General features: G+C 49.1%; 1 non-coding gene across 1 annotated transcript; it reads left to right on the plus strand.

Moving 5' to 3' along the window:
* The first annotated feature begins 15,151 nt into the window (after positions 1-15,151).
* LOC140409701 (U6 spliceosomal RNA) lies at positions 15,152-15,257 on the plus strand. The gene has a single exon (XR_011940488.1). It is a non-coding gene; the product is annotated as a U6 spliceosomal RNA (small nuclear RNA).
* Positions 15,258-17,646: the final 2,389 nt, after the last annotated feature.

The raw sequence follows: 17,646 nt of genomic DNA on the forward strand, positions 1-17,646 counted from the left end.
AAAGGTGCCAGGACCAAAAAGGCAGTGCTGGTGAAATAGGCATTCACGTGATTTTACAATTTAACATGGAGAAATGTGAAATGATGCACTTTGAAAAGAAAATGATGAGAGGCAATGTAAATAAAATGTTGCAATCTGCAAAGTGTGCAGGAACAGAGAGATCTGGGGGCTTCACATACGCAATTCTTTGAAGGTGACAGGATTATTAAAAATAATACATGACCATGGCTTTATAAACAGAGAATAGAGATGGTAATTTGTACTAAAACTTCATAAATCACTGGTTCGGTCTCAGCTAGAATATTGACGATTCTGGGAAGGATGTCAAGGTCTTGGAGGGAATGATATCAAGGATGAGGGACTTCAGTATGTGAAGGGTCTAAAGAAGCTGGAACTGTCTCCTTAGAGCAGCTAAGGTTAACTAGAAATCTAATTGGGGTGTTCAAAACAATGAAAGGTTTTGACACAGTAGTTGGCGAGGAACGTTTTCCAAAGGCAGGAGGGTCAGTAACCAAATATCTCTCCCATCATTAGTGAAAAATAAACCTGGGGGAGATGAGCAGAAATGTTTTTACAAAACGAGTGTTATGATTGGGAACGTACCGCTTAAAAGAGTGGTGGGAGTAGATTCAATAGTAACTTTCAAGAAGGATAAATATTTGAAAAGGAACAATTAGTGTCACTAATTGGATAACTTATTAAGGAGCTGGTGTGATGGTCTCCTTCTGTGTTGTATTATTCTATAATTTTGTATTTCTTCTCTTTCATAGACAAGCCGACTGTGTGGCATGTGAAGTCCATGTGCAGCTCGCACCAGTAACAAAACTGTTCACCCCTCCCTCCACCTCCCACCCAGAGAAGCAAAACAGATTGCGTTCAGGATAATCTTTCCAATCTAAGGTTTCACTGCTGTCCCTGAAATGTGTGGGAAGATTATGACACAAGTACAGTAGGTCCCACCGTCAAACAGCAGTGTGTAGCTGAAGCAAAACTGTCAGTTATTATTAATACCCACAGCGTACACAACAATTACTGTGGTCAGCCCTTTTGTTGGCTGGGTGTTTGGTGGTCTTTTAATTGTTAAGTAGAGCTGCATGCTTAGAAATACTCACAGTTTTTTGTGAAAAGTTTTAAATGAAAACGTTAATCATGCTGCATACTCAAAATTATTGAGGTCATTGCTTTCAAATAGGGGTGGCACGGTGGCACAGTGGTTAGCACTGCTGCCTCACATCACCAGGGACCCCGGTTCGATTCTGGTCTTGGGTGACTGTCTGTGTGGAGTTTGCACTTTATCCCCGTGTCTGCATGGGTTTCCTCCGGGTGCTCTGGTTTCCTCCCACAGTCCAAAGATGTGCAGGTTAGGTGGGGTTACGAGGTTAAAGGGATAGGGCGAGGAGTGGGCCTCGGCAGGCTGCTCTTTCGGAGAGTCAGTGCAGTCTCAATGGGCCAAATGGTCTCCTTCTACACTGTAGGGATTTTGTGGGTTAATGAAATTTGCATTTGGAGCAAAAAGTGAAGAGACCTCAGACTTGTAGTGGCAGGATGGGTACCAGTGTATGAATGGCTAATGTAAAAGCATTAATCAATTAAAAGCTAAGTATGTTATGTCCTCCTCTAGTTGAAAGGACTTCCGGTGACCATGATAAGCTTCTATATGTTTTATCCCAGTGTTGCCAAGGTCAGTTTTTATCAATACAATGTTCTTGTGTTTTAAAGCATCAGATTGTGTTTGTGAATCAGTAGGATCCCGAGAGAGATCCTCTAACTAGAGGGAAGATGCATTTGAAAACCTAAAAGGGCGAGGGCAGCAGGTGCAGGAACGGCATCACTTCCACGTTCTCCAAGCTCCTCCAGATCACACACCATCCTGACCTGGACATGTATCATTGTTTCTTTACCATCACTGGGTCAATGTCCTGAAGACGTCTACCTACAAGAACAATTATAAGGTGGTTCACTGTTGCATTAAAGGACAACATTTGACATCGAGCCACATAAAGAGATATTAAGACAGGTAACTAAAAGCTTGGTCAAGGAGCAGTGGAGGAGAGGCAGTGGGGTGAGATGGAGATGCTCAGGAAGGGAGTTCGAGAGTTTGGGGTTCAGGCAGCTGGAGGCACAGCCACCGATGGTGAAGTAATGAAAAACAGGAAAGTGCAAGAGGCCAGGATAGGAAAAGTGCAGAGATCTTGGTGGGTTGGGGTTTGGAGAACGTTATCGAAAGCGGGAAGGGTGAGACCATGAAAAATTTGACCAGGTTGTAAGATTTGGAACTAATGTAGGTCAACAAGCACAAGATAAATGGATGAACAGGACTTGGTAGGAGATAGGATTTCGACAGTAGAGTTTGAATGAGTTCATGTTTAAAGAAAATGCAAAGGGGGACTGGCCAGTGCAGAAGGAGGCCATTTGGCCTATCAAATCTGCACCGACCCACTGAATGAGCATCATACCTAGGCCCCTGTCCCCTCCCTATACCCATAATGCTACCTAACCTTTTGGACACTAAGGGCAATTTATCATGGCCAATCCACCTAACCTGCACGTCTTTGGACTGTGGGAGCAAACTGGAGCATCCGGAGGAAACGCATGGAGACACGGCGAGATTGTGGCAAACTCCACACAGGCAGTCACCCGAGGTCGGAATTAAACCTGGGTCCCTGGTGCTGTGAAGCAGCAGTGCTAACCATTATGCCACCATGCTAGAGGTGGCAACCAGTCCTTTTTAGCTTCACACAGTGGCTAGGTAGGAAACTGGAGTTGATCACTAGGGAACAGATTTCATGGTGGGAACCATAGACAAAGCGGACACTTTTTTAAAAATAAATATTTTATTGAAAATTTTTGGTCAACCAACACAGTACATTGTGCATCCTTTACACAATATTATAACAACACAAATAACAATGACCTATTTTATAAACAAAAAATGAATAAATAATAAATAACAAAAATGAAAACTAACCCTAATTGGCAACTGCCTTATCACAAGTAACACTCTCCAAAAATATAATTTAACAGTCCAATATATAATTATCTGTCGCAACGACCTATACATATTATACAGTATATATTGACAACCCTGAGAGTCCTTCTGGTTCCTCCTCTCCCCCCCCACCCCCCCCCCCCCCATCCTGGGCTGCTGCTGCTGCCTTCTTTTTTCCATTCCATCTATCTTTCTGCGAGGTATTCGACGAACGGTTGCCACCGCCTGGTGAACCCTTGAGCCGACACCCTTAGAACGAACTTAATCCGCTCTAGCTTTATAAACCCTGCCATGTCATTTATCCAGGTCTCCACCCCCGGGGGCTTGGCTTCTTTCCACATTAACAATATCCTGCGCCGGGCTACTAGGGACGCAAAGGCCAAAACATCGGCCTCTCTCGCCTCCTGCACTCCCGGCTCTTGTGCAACCCCAAATATAGCCAACCCCCAGCTTGGTTCGACCCGGACCCCCACTACTTTTGAAAGCACCTTTGTCACCCCCATCCAAAACCCCTGTAGTGCCGGGCATGACCAAAACATATGGGTATGATTCGCTGGGCTTCTCGAGCAACTAGCACACCTATCCTCCACCCCAAAAAAATTTACTGAGCCGTGCTCCAGTCATATGCGCCCTGTGTAATACCTTAAACTGAATCAGGCTTAGCCTGGCACACGAGGACGACGAGTTTACCCTGCTTAGGGCATCTGCCCACAGCCCCTCCTCGATCTCCTCCCCCAGCTCTTCTTCCCATTTCCCTTTTAGTTCGTCTACCATAGTCTCCCCTTCGTCCCTCATTTCCCTATATATATCTGACACCTTACCATCCCCCACCCATGTCTTTGAGATCACTCTGTCCTGCACCTCTTGTGTCGGGAGCTGCGGGAATTCCCTCACCTGTTGCCTCGCAAAAGCCCTCAGTTGCATATACCTGAATGCATTCCCTTGGGGCAACCCATATTTCTCGGTCAGCGCTCCCAGACTCACGAACTTCCCATCCACAAACAGATCTTTCAGTTGCGTTATTCCTGCTCTTTGCCACATTCCATATCCCCCATCCATTCCCCCCGGGGCAAACCTATGGTTGTTTCTTATCGGGGACCCCCCCAAGGCTCCAGTCTTTCCCCTATGCCGTCTCCACTGTCCCCAAATCTTCAGTGTAGCCACCACCACCGGGCTTGTGGTGTAGTTCCTCGGTGAGAACGGCAATGGGGCTGTCACCATAGCCTGTAGGCTAGTCCCCCTACAGGACGCCCTCTCTAATCTCTTCCACGCCGCTCCCTCCTCCTCTCCCATCCACTTACTCACCATTGAAATATTAGCGGCCCAATAATACTCACTTAGGCTCGGTAGTGCCAGCCCCCCCCTATCCCTGCTACGCTGTAAGAATCCCTTCCTCACTCTCGGGGTCTTCCCGGCCCACACAAAACCCATGATGCTCTTTTCAATCCTTTTAAAAAAAGCCTTCGTGATCACCACCGGAAGGCACTGAAACACAAAGAGGAATCTCGGGAGGACCACCATCTTAACCGCCTGCACCCTCCCTGCCAGTGACAGGGATACCATATCCCATCTCTTAAAATCCTCCTCCATTTGTTCCACCAACCGCGTTAAATTTAACCTATGCAATGTGCCCCAATTCTTGGCTATCTGGATCCCCAGGTAACGAAAGTCCCCTGTTACCTTCCTCAATGGTAGGGCCTCTATTTCTCTACTCTGCTCCCCTGGATGCACCACAAACAACTCACTTTTCCCCATGTTCAATTTATACCCTGAAAAATCCCCAAACTCCCCAAGTATCCGCATTATTTCTGGCATCCCCTCCGCCGGGTCTGCCACGTATCGTCCGCATACAAAGATACCCGGTGTTCTTCTCCTCCTCTAAGTACTCCCCTCCACTTCTTGGAATCCCTCAACGCTATCGCCAGGGGCTCAATCGCCAGTGCAAACAATAATGGGGACAGAGGGCATCCCTGCCTTGTCCCTCTATGGAGCCGAAAATATGCAGATCCCCGTCCATTCGTGACCACGCTCGCCATCGGGGCCGTATACAACAGCTGCACCCATCTAACATACCCCTCTCCAAAACCAAATCTCCTCAACACCTCCCACAAATAATCCCACTCCACTCTATCAAATGCTTTCTCGGCATCCATCGCCACTACTATCTCCGTTTCCCCCTCTGGTGGGCCATCATCATTACCCCTAACAGCCTCCGTATATTCGTGTTCAGCTGTCTCCCCTTCACAAACCCAGTTTGGTCCTCGTGGACCACCCCCGGGACACATTCCTCTATTCTCATTGCCATTACCTTGGCCAGGATCTTGGCATCTACATTTAGGAGGGAAATAGGTCTATAGGACCCGCATTGTAGCGGGTCCTTTTCCTTCTTTAAGAGAAGCGATATCGTTGCTTCAGACATAGTCGGGGGCAGTTGTCCCCTTTCCTTTGCCTCATTAAAGGTCCTCGTCAATACCGGGGCGAGCAAGTCCACATATTTTCTATAGAATTCGACTGGGAATCCATCCGGTCCCGGGGCCTTTCCCGCCTGCATGCTCCTAATTCCTTTCACCACTGTGCTCCCAGTCCCACCCTTTCCTGCTCTTCCACCTTGGGAAATTCCAGCCGATCCAAGAAGCCCATCATTCTCTCCCTCCCATCCGGGGGTTGAGCTTCATATAATTTTTTATAAAATGTCTTGAACACTCCATTCACTCTCTCCGCTCCCCGCTCCATCTCTCCTTCCTCATCCCTCACTCCCCCTATTTCCCTCGCTGCTCCCCTTTTCCTCAATTGGTGTGCCAGCAACCTGCTCGCCTTCTCCCCATATTCGTACTGTACACCCTGTGCCTTCCTCCATTGTGCCTCTGCAGTGCCCGTAGTCAGCAAGTCAAATTCTACATGTAGCCTTTGCCTTTCCCTGTACAGTCCCTCCTCCGGTGCTTCCGCATATTGTCTGTCCACCCTCAAAAGTTCTTGCAGCAACCGCTCCCGTTCCTTACTCTCCTGCTTCCCTTTATGTGCCCTTATTGATATCAGCTCCCCTCTAACCACTGCCTTCAACGCCTCCCAGACCACTCCCACCTGGACCTCCCCATTATCATTGAGTTCCAAGTACTTTTCAATGCACCCCCTCACCCTTAGACACACCCCCTCATCTGCCATTTGTCCCATGTCCATTCTCCAGGGTGAGCGCCCTCCTGTTTCCTCCCCTATCTCCAAGTCTACCCAGTCTGGAGCGTGATCCGAAATGGCTATAGCCGTATACTCCGTTCCCCTCACCTTCGGGATCAACGCCCTTCCCAGCACAAAAAAGTCTATTCGCGAGTAGACTTTATGGACATAGGAGAAAAACGAGAACTCCTTACTCCTAGGTCTGCTAAATCTCCACGGGTCTACACCTCCCATCTGCTCCATAAAATCTTTAAGTGCCTTGGCTGCTGCCGGCCTCCTCCCAGTCCTGGACTTCGACCTATCCAGCCCTGGTTCCAACACCGTATTAAAATCTCCCCCCATTAACAGCTTTCCCATCTCTAGGTCCGGAATGTGTCCTAGCATCCGCCTCATAAAATTGGCATCATCCCAGTTCGGGGCATATACGTTTACCAAAACCACCGTCTCCCCCTGTAGTTTGCCACTCACCATCACGTATCTGCCCCCGTTATCCGTCACTATAGTCTTTGCCTCGAACATTACCCGCTTCCCCACTAATATAGCCACCCCCCTGTTTTTCGCATCTAGCCCCGAATGGAACACCTGCCCCACCCATCCTTTGCGTAGCCTAACCTGGTCTATCAGTTTCAGGTGCGTTTCCTGTAACATAACCACATCTGCCTTAAGTTTCTTAAGGTGTGCGAGTACCCGTGCCCTCTTTATCGGCCCGTTCAGCCCTCTCACGTTCCACGTGATCAGCCGGGTTGGGGGGCTTCCTACCCCCCCCCCCTTGTCGATTAGCCATCCCCTTTTTCCAGCTCCTCACCCGGTTCCCACGCAGCTGTATCTCCCCCAGGCGGTGCCCCCCCGCCCATCCCCTCCCATACCAGCTCCCCCCTCTCCCCAGCAGCAGCAACCCAGTAATTCCCCCCTCCCACCCCCCCACCCCCCCCCCCGCTAGATCCCCCGCTAGCGTAATTACTCCCCCCATGTTGCTCCCAGAAGTCAGCAAACTCTGGCCGACCTCGGCTTCCCCCCGTGACCTCGGCTCGCACCGTGCGACGCCCCCTCCTTTAAAGCGGACACTTTTAAGCCCATGTTAGCCTTCAGCGAGAACGGCGACACAGACAGAAAATTCTGCGAGAATCGGAAAACATGATTCTCGTCGGCAAGATTGTGTTTTCTGATTTTCAGGCCCCTCGCCGGTAGCATAATGGGAAAACACCACAGAAGGCTGGAAACCTCATTTAAATACATTATAGCATCATTAACAAGCCCTCCAGCCGGGACTTCTCCCTCACTGAGTATTCACCAGTCGCCAGCGCAATTTACAACTGCTGTATGAAAACAAAACCCTGCCTCACCTCCGAAGGGGATATCAGTCGCCATTATCCTCCAGAGGCTAGTTGCAGAGGGGGCAGCGGAGAGGATGTGGGGGACACAGATAAGTTCAACGCGGGACCGGGGTTGACAGAGGATTGTTCAGTCTCGACATCTTCAGGGAAGTGGGGTCGCTTCTAGGCCTTGGCAGTCCTTCATGTTTGTAAACCTCTAGGTTTAAAGGGGTCTGGCGGCTGATGTACAGGCAGGGCTTCCCGTATCCTCCTTGCTGGGCTTGTGGTGATATAGCCACTGAGTGGCAGCTGGAAAGTGGGTGGGAGCAGGTGAATCCATAGGGTCAGCACTGGGGGTGACTGCGAGGCTCTTGGGTAGGGTCCCATGAGAGGCCAAGCTGAAGGGCAGAGCAAAGGACTCTGCAAGAGTTGTTTTCCACTCCCTTGAGGTCTGAAGACCCTCGCACAAGGGGGGGGGGGGAGAGTGTGACTGCAGTATGAACCCCTACACTCAGCCAGAGGGCATACGCTGCACTAAGGACAATTTAGCATGGCCAATCCACCTAACCTGCACATCTTTGGACTGTGGGAGGAAACCGGAGCACCCGGAGGAAACCCACGCAGACACGGGGGAACGTGCAGACTCCGCACAGACAGTGACCCAAGCCGGGAATCGAACCCAGGTCTCTGGCGTTGTGAAGCAACAGAGCTACCGTGCCGCTCCCAAAATAGTTGGAAGCCTAGCCCCCAAGCAGGAAACTCATATCTACATAAGAGACTGGTGCCATAGATGTTTTATTTTATTTATTCGTTCTTGGGATGTGGGTGTCGCAGGCTGGTCCAGCATTAGTTGCCCATCCCTAATTGTCCTTGAACCAAGTGGCTTGCTAGGCCACTTCAGTGGGGGGAAGTTGTAAGTCAACCGCATCGCTGTGTGGATCTGGAGTCACATGTAGGCCAGACTGGGTAAGAATGGCAGATCTCCTTCCCTGAAGGACATTAGTGAACCAGATGTTTTTTTATGACAATTGGCAATGGTTACTTGGTCATCATTAGACTTTTAATTCCAGATTTTTATTGAATTCAAATTTCACCATCTGCCCTGGTGGGATTTGAACCCAGGACCTGAGCATTGGATTACTAGTCCAGTGACAATACCACTAGGCCACCACCTCACCATAGTGGCCCCCAATACAAGGAATTATGGTGAAGTGGCTAATAGCCACTGTTGACTTATCTCTACTAGTGCCGAGGTTCACACATGCCCACTTGGTGCCTATATTTCCTTATTCTTCCTCACCCTCCCGCTATGTCTAGGTGTATCCTCAGAATCCACAGCTGAGGTTGAGATGGCCTGTTGACTTCCATGCCATGTTGCCTGAGATTTCAACAATAGGTTCACTTATTCAATTATTTGTGTTAAACAAAATAGTTGGAAGCTTAGCCCCCAAGCATGAGCTTGGCAGCTGTCCCCTGCAGGGCTAGGACCTTGACGGTCTGGGCCTACTTTCAGGCTGCAGGGGTGCTGCAGTGCTGCCTGTCTCAGTGTGCAGTGCCATGAACTGAACCATGGAGCAGACATCCTCTGCCATGGCGTGCACGTCCTGTACCAAGGCTTCCACAATGGATGGCACCATTGCAGTGTTGGCCTCGTTGCCTTGAAAGGACAGTACCATCTCCTCAGACAGAAGGCGATAGGACTCCTCCAGTTGGCCTTGCACTCCGAGGAGGGATGCTGTCACCGCTTGCTGATTCTCGTGACTCAGCCTTTGTGGCTCCAGTAACTCTGGGATGAACGGACCCAGGGGCATGTCATCGACCAGGGACTGCGCAGTATCCTGGGCTCCGGCATCCCTCCGAATATCAGATCCCCGAGATGTTCCTTCCTTCGGCTGCTGTGAATCTTCATCTATGAGGTGCTCACCAGTGAGTGACCCAGAAGTCTTCTAACTAGTTAATCCCACTGAGGTGTGAGTATTAATGCTGGCCAAGGGTGCGAGTTACAGCTGTGATGCCTCCTTGATGCTTGTCTCTGAGATGTCTCCCTCGGAGCTGCTCGGGTCTGTGGTCTCCAGAGGGCTCGAGGATGGTCCAGCCTGTTCGACAGACCTACAAGGGAAGCAAGATGGCATTAGTGCATTACGAGGGATATATAATAGAGAAAGTTACGTGAGGCTTGCACCATGGCGGCATGACTTGAGGATTCTCACTTTTGTATGGTGTCCCCACTTCGCCCTCCGCAAAGGTGTGATCCTGTTCACTGCCTGCCAGCTCAAGGGCTCCCTCCTCATAGGGTGTTCGGGCTCTCAGCTCGGGCATGACTCCAGCAGGCTGTGCCCACTCATGCTCTTGTGCTCGGGTTTGTCCTGCAATGATACAGATGGGGAGAGTGTCAGTGCGAGACCTGCTGGGTCAGATGGTGGTGAAGGCTGGCATGCTTGGAAGAGTGGGGAGTAGATCACCTAATGGGGAGACCATGGGGTGGGGGTGGGGGGGGGCAGGACAAGTGTTGAGAATCTGTGAGGTGGCTGGGTGAGAGATCACCATGGAGGTGTGATGGGTAGGTGAAGGGGTGCAGCGGGAGACATGAGGAGGCAGACATACCCTAGCTGCAAAAAGGTCATTCATCTTCTTCAGCACTGTAGCTCCATCCTCTTATGCAGCGAATTGGCATTCACAATCGCCGCCACAGCCTCACAGGATGTAGAGGGGGGGGGGGGGGCGGGGGTAGAGACCGGGCCGCCGACCGGTGTCCCCGATCGCGGGCCAGACCCCTTCGGAGGGCCCCCCGGTGAAGGAGCCCCCCCCCCGAGCGTTCCCGCCGGCAGCGACCAGGGGTGGACGGCGCCGGCGGGACCCTGGCGTGTCGGAGCTGCCGCTCGGCACATCTGGGCCGGAGAATCGCCGCTCGCCGTTTGCGCCGATTCTCCGAGCGGCCCAGCGCGATTCGCGCGGTGCTGGTTTTGGGGGGTGGGAGAATCGCCTGTGGGGGTCGGAGCGGCGTGGCGCAATTCGCGCGACGCCCTGGCGATTCTCCCACCCGGCGGGGGGTCGGAGAATCCCGCCCCATGTTTTCCCAGACGAGCGTATCAGAAGCAAGCCACCACGAGCGCGATGTGAATTGTTAAAGCGGCTGAAGATTCGGTGAGTTATTCTCCCCGGTTTTCTTACATGAAATTACATGAAAAAATATGGTCAGGCCCCGCCCAAGGCTCCAGTCTTGTCATTATTTAATTGGAGGAAAGTTCTGCTTATTCAATACTAAATGTTGGAAAAGCTGTGTGACAATTGAGAAAGCGGGAGGGAGTGAAATGGGGTGTTGAGATCTAGCTCGGTGTCACCAGTGTAGATGTGGAATCTGACCTGTTTTCAGGTGGAGTTGCCAAGGGGAAAGAATGCAGATGAGCAATAGGAATTGGACAGCTATAAATAACAGCAATTCAAGAAGACCTACCACCGCTTTCTTAAAGGCAATTAGGGATGGGCAAAAAAAGTCGGCCTTGTTAGAAATGACACTATACTGAGAATAGGTTCCCGGGGAGCTAATGATATGGTTAACCAGCACTTGTGAACTGTTTTGCCCTAATAAGGCCTGTAATTATGGCGTTGGTTGCCCATCAGTCACCTTTTACAGCTGACTGCAATTCAAAGGCGACTTTGCTGGAATTATGATGACTGCGTATTGGGAGTTAGCTCCATGAAGATAGGCTTCATCACAATATAAAAGCAATGTAGTGACTTGGTGTAGGAGATATGGCTATAGTGCCCGGGAATAGAATAGGATTCATGAACGTCCCTTGGCATGTTTTTATGTTTGGTGGTTTTGTGAAAGAGGGTAAACTCTAAAGAACAAATAAACCTCAATGTTCATCAAGTATTTAACTTTTAGTATGCCATTAAATATGAAATATAACAAATTGAGAAGATGTATGAGCAAATATAAAGTTAAGGAACAATATCAAAACTATACAATACTGCCTCAATTTGTATTCACTGTAACTTTAATATTTTGTGATTGGAGACTATTACAAATTTCAAATCTACTCTAGATATTCTCTCAGGTGATTGTTAATGGTCTCTCCCATAAAGTGGGCCTTGCATCCTTTACGACAAAGGGTTTATATTAACTGTCCAATCTCTAGGTATACTGTAGCGTGGATTAGGGCATTATAACAATGAGATGCTCTTGCTATGTGGACTGGATGTGTTAATCCTCTGCACATATCATCAAAAACACTGCTCCGAAAAGCCAGATTGATTTTCAATCCAGGGAGATAAAGTAAAAATGACTGAGCCTCTTTATTTCCCAGTCAACAAATAATCATATGAAATAACACTTATAGGAAATCTCTCCTTATTTCAACTTAACTTCTTATTTAAGGTATGTCAATACTGACCTGCTAGCTGGCTAAATAATGTTTTATTTTGAGCAACTCAATTGCTGATTAGACCAGGCTTGTCATGGAACAGACGAACATTAGACTAGCCTGGGCCCTACTTTGCCTCTCAGCAGAACTTACCAATTGACCATAAATTTGCCAATTTCCTTTGTCTTGCCTCTGGACAAGAAATGTAACAGTTATACCTCTGTCACCTCCCCTGGAGGTGAATTTGCCATTTAATCCTTCCAACAACTCCACCCTTATTGCTCCTCTGGATGGGTGGTACGGTGGCACAGTGGCTAGCACTGCCTCCTCACAGCACCAGGGACTCGGGTTCAATTCCAACCTTGGGTGACTGTGTAGAGTTTGCACGTTCTCCCCATGTCTGCGTGGGTTTCCTTTAGTGTGCTTTGGTTTTCTCCCACAGTCCAAAGATGCGCAGCTTAGATGGATTGGCCATGCTAAATTGCCCCTTAGTGTCCACAAGTTTAGGTGGGGTTGTAGAGTAGGGCGGGAGAGTGGGCCTAGGTAGGGTGCTCTTTCAGAGGGTTGGTGTAGACTCGATGGGCCAAATGGTCTCATTCAGCACTGTAGGGATTCAATAGATGTGGGCTCCTTAAAATTAATTCCAGCTACTGCCACAATGGGCCAGAGCAGTTCACAGGAAAGGCTCCCTCCCCCTTTTGGTGATGTTCCAGCCTCCATCCTTTTAGCTTAACTATGCACCTCATCCCTTCATCAGCTCTGGTTGGTTTCAACTTTAATGTAACATTTCAACATAAATCTGCGTGGGTTTCCTCCGGGTGCTCCGGTTTCCTCCCACAGTCCAAAGATGTGCAGGTTAGGTGAATTGGCCAATGATAAATTGCCCTTAATGTCCAAAATTGCCCTTGGTGTTGGGTGGAGGTATTGAGTTTGGGTAGGGTGCTCTTTCCAAGAGCCGGTGCAGACTCAAAGGGCCGAATGGCCTCCTTCTGCACTGTAAATTCAATGATAATCTATGATTAATCTAGGACAAAGGTTCGGCACAACATCGTGGGCCGAAGGGCCTGTTCTGTGCTGTATTTTCTATGTTCTATGTAAATCGTAAAATGAGAAAATAGCTGAAAAGCCAAAAACACGACTGTCTCAGCTCACATCCCCCCCCCCCCCTCCATCTTTGATGTGATCTTTACAGGAGCCATTAAAGCTGGATTTCCAGGGGGGAAAGCTATTCTTAAACACTTCAGAATGAATAATTTAAAAGGAATTCCAGCTGCAGTTTTACATTCGACTGCCACCTTCAATATTGGTGAATACAGTTCCTATCGTCCTAAGTTTTCCCCCTGATCAGGGTTTACCTCAACAAAGGAATATTGAAATGACATAATATTGTGTCGTGCGGTTGAAACATCTACCATTCACACAGTAATTTGCTTTTGACATCCAGTGATTGCTTTATGACAAGGTCAGAGATCGTCTTTAGCTTTTCAAATCCTTTCGTGTTAGGCCTTTAAAATGTTAATCTTAAATTGAGAATTGCAATCTCTCAAATGGATGTCATTATTGCCTGAGACACCAGGGGGAGCATCGCAGCAACTGAAGAGGGTTGGCTCAATTCGCAGCAACTGAAGAGGGATGGCTCAATTCGCAGCAGGAACACGCAGCAACTGAATGTCAACTTGCAAATCACAAAAATGCACAAGACAGTTGCAATTTATTACTCATAGCATAACTGCAAAGGTTATTTTGTTGTTGCTTGAATTATTAAGAGCCTCACATGAAGGTACTTTGCTACCTAACCGCTAATTGCAAGTGTATGAGATGGCAGTGCACTCACTCGGACACTGTGGCCGGTCTAACAATCAGAGAAGCCCAGGGTGGTCCTTGATCTATCCAACACCTTCTGTCTGTAGTTGAGATCGGAAAACAGAATCAGCTGTCAGACCTGCTGCGATTGTCCAGCATTTTCTGTTTTTTGTTTCAGATTCCAGCATCCGCAGTAATTTGCTTTTATCTTGGTGACGCTCTCTTGGTTCTGTCCAATTATGTTTGAGCTATGGAGAATGATGCGATTTATGTTCATGTTATGCTTAGCTGAATGCTAATGAGGTTGGCGGGTCGAAGTCCAAAATCTTTTTATTGATATTTATCTTGTTTGTTTAGTTCCTTTCCATACTTGAAAGAAATACACCATTTATTAGTTGGTGCTGACCCTTTCGTGGCTTGGGGAGATTAAATGCCAGTGACATTTTCTGCCAGAGGACTTATAAGGCTAGAACTTAATGTGGTCACTAGATCATGTGTGCTTTAGTCGGTCGAAATAGGGAATTAATACATTTCTACACCAGCAACAAAGGTCTCAAAATGAATCGACAGCACAGAGGACAAAATACCAAATTCTTGGGCAGCATGGTGGCGCAGTGGTTAGTGCTGCTGCTTCACGGCGCCAAGGTTCCAGGTTCGATCCCGGCTCTGGATCACTGTCCGTGTGGAGTTTGCACATTCTCCCCGTGTCTGCATGGGTTTCGCCCCCACAACCCAAAAGATGTGCAGGGTAGGTGGATTGGCCACGTTAACATTGGAAAAAATGAATTGGGTACTCTAACTTTAAAAAAGAAATAGCAAAATATTTGCACTGATACAGTCATCCTACAGTTTCCATAACCGTAACATTACCTTTCCCTGGATTGGTAAATAGAGAAAGGACAGATCTTTCCCATACCCTGAATATAAAATTCTAGTTAATGGCTTATCTTATGAGTTTAATATTCTGGCTAATTTATCAACAGCCATACCCTGTACCTACTGTATTAGTTAGCTCACAATGATTTATGCTCAGGTCAAATTATCCTAACATAAGTAAATGTTCTATTATTACCCTCAATTCTACATTACAACTATTTCTGATCCTATTGGATGACAACCCAGGCTATAGCCAGATGGGCATGATCCTTACCACTGAATCAGCTTTCTACCAATTTGCATTCCTCTGAGACAATCAGCAAGAAGGCGTGATATTATCAGCATGAAGCTCAGCTTCCCATATCCTCACTTCCACCGATTTCAGTTCACCCTTTGACTCCCTGATCTGGCCATGCCTCAATTTATAAAGTTCACATCCTTGATTTCAAACTGCTCCATGGTCTCGCCCCTCACAGTCTCTACAACCTTCTCCAGCCCCACAGCCAGTTTTCTGTACTCTTCCAATTCTAACCACCTCTGACTTTAACCAATACAGCATTGGAGGACATGCCTGCAACCCTGTCTGCCTTAAGCTCCTATTTCCTTAAAACTCTCCCTCCCTCTATCTCGCTGTGCTCACTTCGGCAGCACATATACTAAAATTGGAACGATGCAGAGAAGATTAGCGTGGCCCTTGCGCAAGGATGACATGCAATTCGTGAAGTGTTCCATATTGGGCAGCACAAGTGGCTAGCACTGTGGCTTCACAGCGCCAGGGTCCCAGGTTCGATTCCCCGCTGGGTCACTGCCAGTGCGGAGTCTGCACATTCTCCCCGTGTCTGCGTGGGTTTCCTCCGGGTGCTCCGGTTTATCATAGAATTTACAGTGCAGAAGGAGGCCATTCAGCCCATCGAGTCTGCACCGGCTCTTGGAAAGAGCACCCTACCCAAGGTCAACACCTCCACCCTATCCCCATAACCCAGTAACCCCACCCAACACTAAGGGCAATTTTGGACACTAAGGGCAATTTATCATGGCCAATCCACCTAACCTGCACATCTTTGGACTGTGGGAGGAAACCGGAGCACCCGGAGGAAACCCACGCACACACGGGGAGGATGTGCAGACTCCGCACAGACAGTGACCCAAGCCGGAATCGAACCTGGGACCCTGGAGCTGTGAAGCAATTGTGCTATCCACAATGCTACCGTGCTTCCTCCCATAGTCCAAAGACGTGCAAGTTAGGTGGACTGGTCATGATAAATTGCCCTTAGTGACCAAAGAAAATGTTAGGAGGGGTTATTGGGTTACGGGGATAGGGTGGAAGTGAGGGCTTAAGTGGATCGATGCAGACCCGATGGGCCGAATGGCCTCCTTCTGCACTATATGTTCTATGTTCTATGTTTTTCCCCTCCTCTAAGACCCTCCTTTGAGCAAGATGATGCTCACCTGTCTGAAAATCGCCTATTTCAGGTGTTCCTGTGGGGCGGGTCTCCCTATTAAAGTGGGGCCCTGTGGGGTGGCATACCCCTATTACAGGGGTCCCTGTGGGGGTTTCTCTAATACAGGGGTCCCTGTGGGGTGACATATCCCTATTACAGGGGTCCCTGTGGGGGTCTCTCTATTACATGGGTCCCTGTGGGGTGACATATCCCTATTACAGGGGTCCCCGTGTGGGGGTCCCCCTATTACATGGGTCCCTGTGGGGTGACATATCCCTATTACAGGGGTCCCTGTGGGGGTCTCTCTATTACGGGGTCCTTGTGGGGTGACATATCCCTATTACAGGGGTCCCTGTGGGGGTCTCTCTATTACATGGGTCCCTGTGGGGCAGCATATCCCTCCTACAGGAGTCCCTGTGGGGGTCCTCCCATTTCAGGAGTCCCTGTGGGAGGTCTCCTTATTACAGGAGTCCTCTTGGGGGGAGGGAGTTCCTATTACAGGGGTCCCTGTGGGGTGGCATCTCCCTTTTACAGAGGTTCCTGTGGAGGTCTCTTTATTACAGGGGTTTCTGTGGCTGTTTCTCTATTACAGTAGTCCCTGTGGGGGTCTCCCTATTTAAAGAGTCCCTGTGGGGTGGCATCTCCCCATTACAGGAGTACCTGTGGGGGTCTCCCCATTACAGGAGTCCTCTGGGGGGAGGGGTCTCCCCATTACAGGAGTCCTCTGGGGGGGGAGGGGGATTCCTATTACAGGGATCCCTGTGGGGGTCTCTCTATTACAGGGGTTCCTGTGGCTGTTTCTCTATTACAGTCGTCCCTGTGGAGGTCTCCCTATTAAAAGAGTCTCTGTGGGGTGGCATCTCCCCATTGCAGGAGTCCCTGTGGGGGTCTCCCCATTGCAGGAGTCCCTGTGGGGGTCTCCCCATTGCAGGAGTCCCTGTGGGGGTCTCCCCATTACAGGAGTCCCTGTGGGGGTTCCCCCCTATGAGAGGGGTCCCTGTGGGGTGCCTCCCTATTATAGGGTTTCTGTGGGGTGTCTCCCTATTACAGGAGTCCCCGTGGGGGTTCCCCCCTATGAGAGGGGTCCCTGTGGGATGCCTCTCTATTATAGGGTTTCTGTGGGGTGTCTCCCTATTACAGGGGTCTTATTGGGGGAGTCTCCATATTATGGGTCACTGTGGGGGGTTCGTTATTGAAGGGGTTGCTGTTGATTGTCTCACTATTACAGGAGTCCCTGTGGGGGGGTCTTCCTATTACATGGATCCTTGCGGGGGCATCGACCTAATTTATTAATCACTTTTTAATCATGTAACTATTTATTTATTCCTTTTATACTAATGATTATTGACCAGTTGCTTGTTATGTTATAGAATTTACAGTGCAGAAGGAGGCCATTCGGCCCGTCGAGTCTGCACCGGCCCTTGGAAAGAGAACCCCACCAAGCCAACACCCCCGCCCTATCCCTGTAACCCAGTAACCCCACCCAACCCAACCTTTTTGGACACTAAGGGCAATTTATCATGAGCAATCCTCTTAACCCGCACATCTCTGTACTGCGGGAGGAAACCGGAGCACCCGAAGGAAGCCCACGCAGACACGGGAAGAAAGTGCAAACTCTGCACAGACAGTGACCCAAGCGGGGAATCGAACCTGGGACACTGGACAGCCATGCTGATCAACCAAAA

Source organism: Scyliorhinus torazame, chromosome 3 (assembly GCF_047496885.1).
Source record: "Scyliorhinus torazame isolate Kashiwa2021f chromosome 3, sScyTor2.1, whole genome shotgun sequence".
Classification (NCBI taxonomy): domain Eukaryota; kingdom Metazoa; phylum Chordata; class Chondrichthyes; order Carcharhiniformes; family Scyliorhinidae; genus Scyliorhinus; species Scyliorhinus torazame.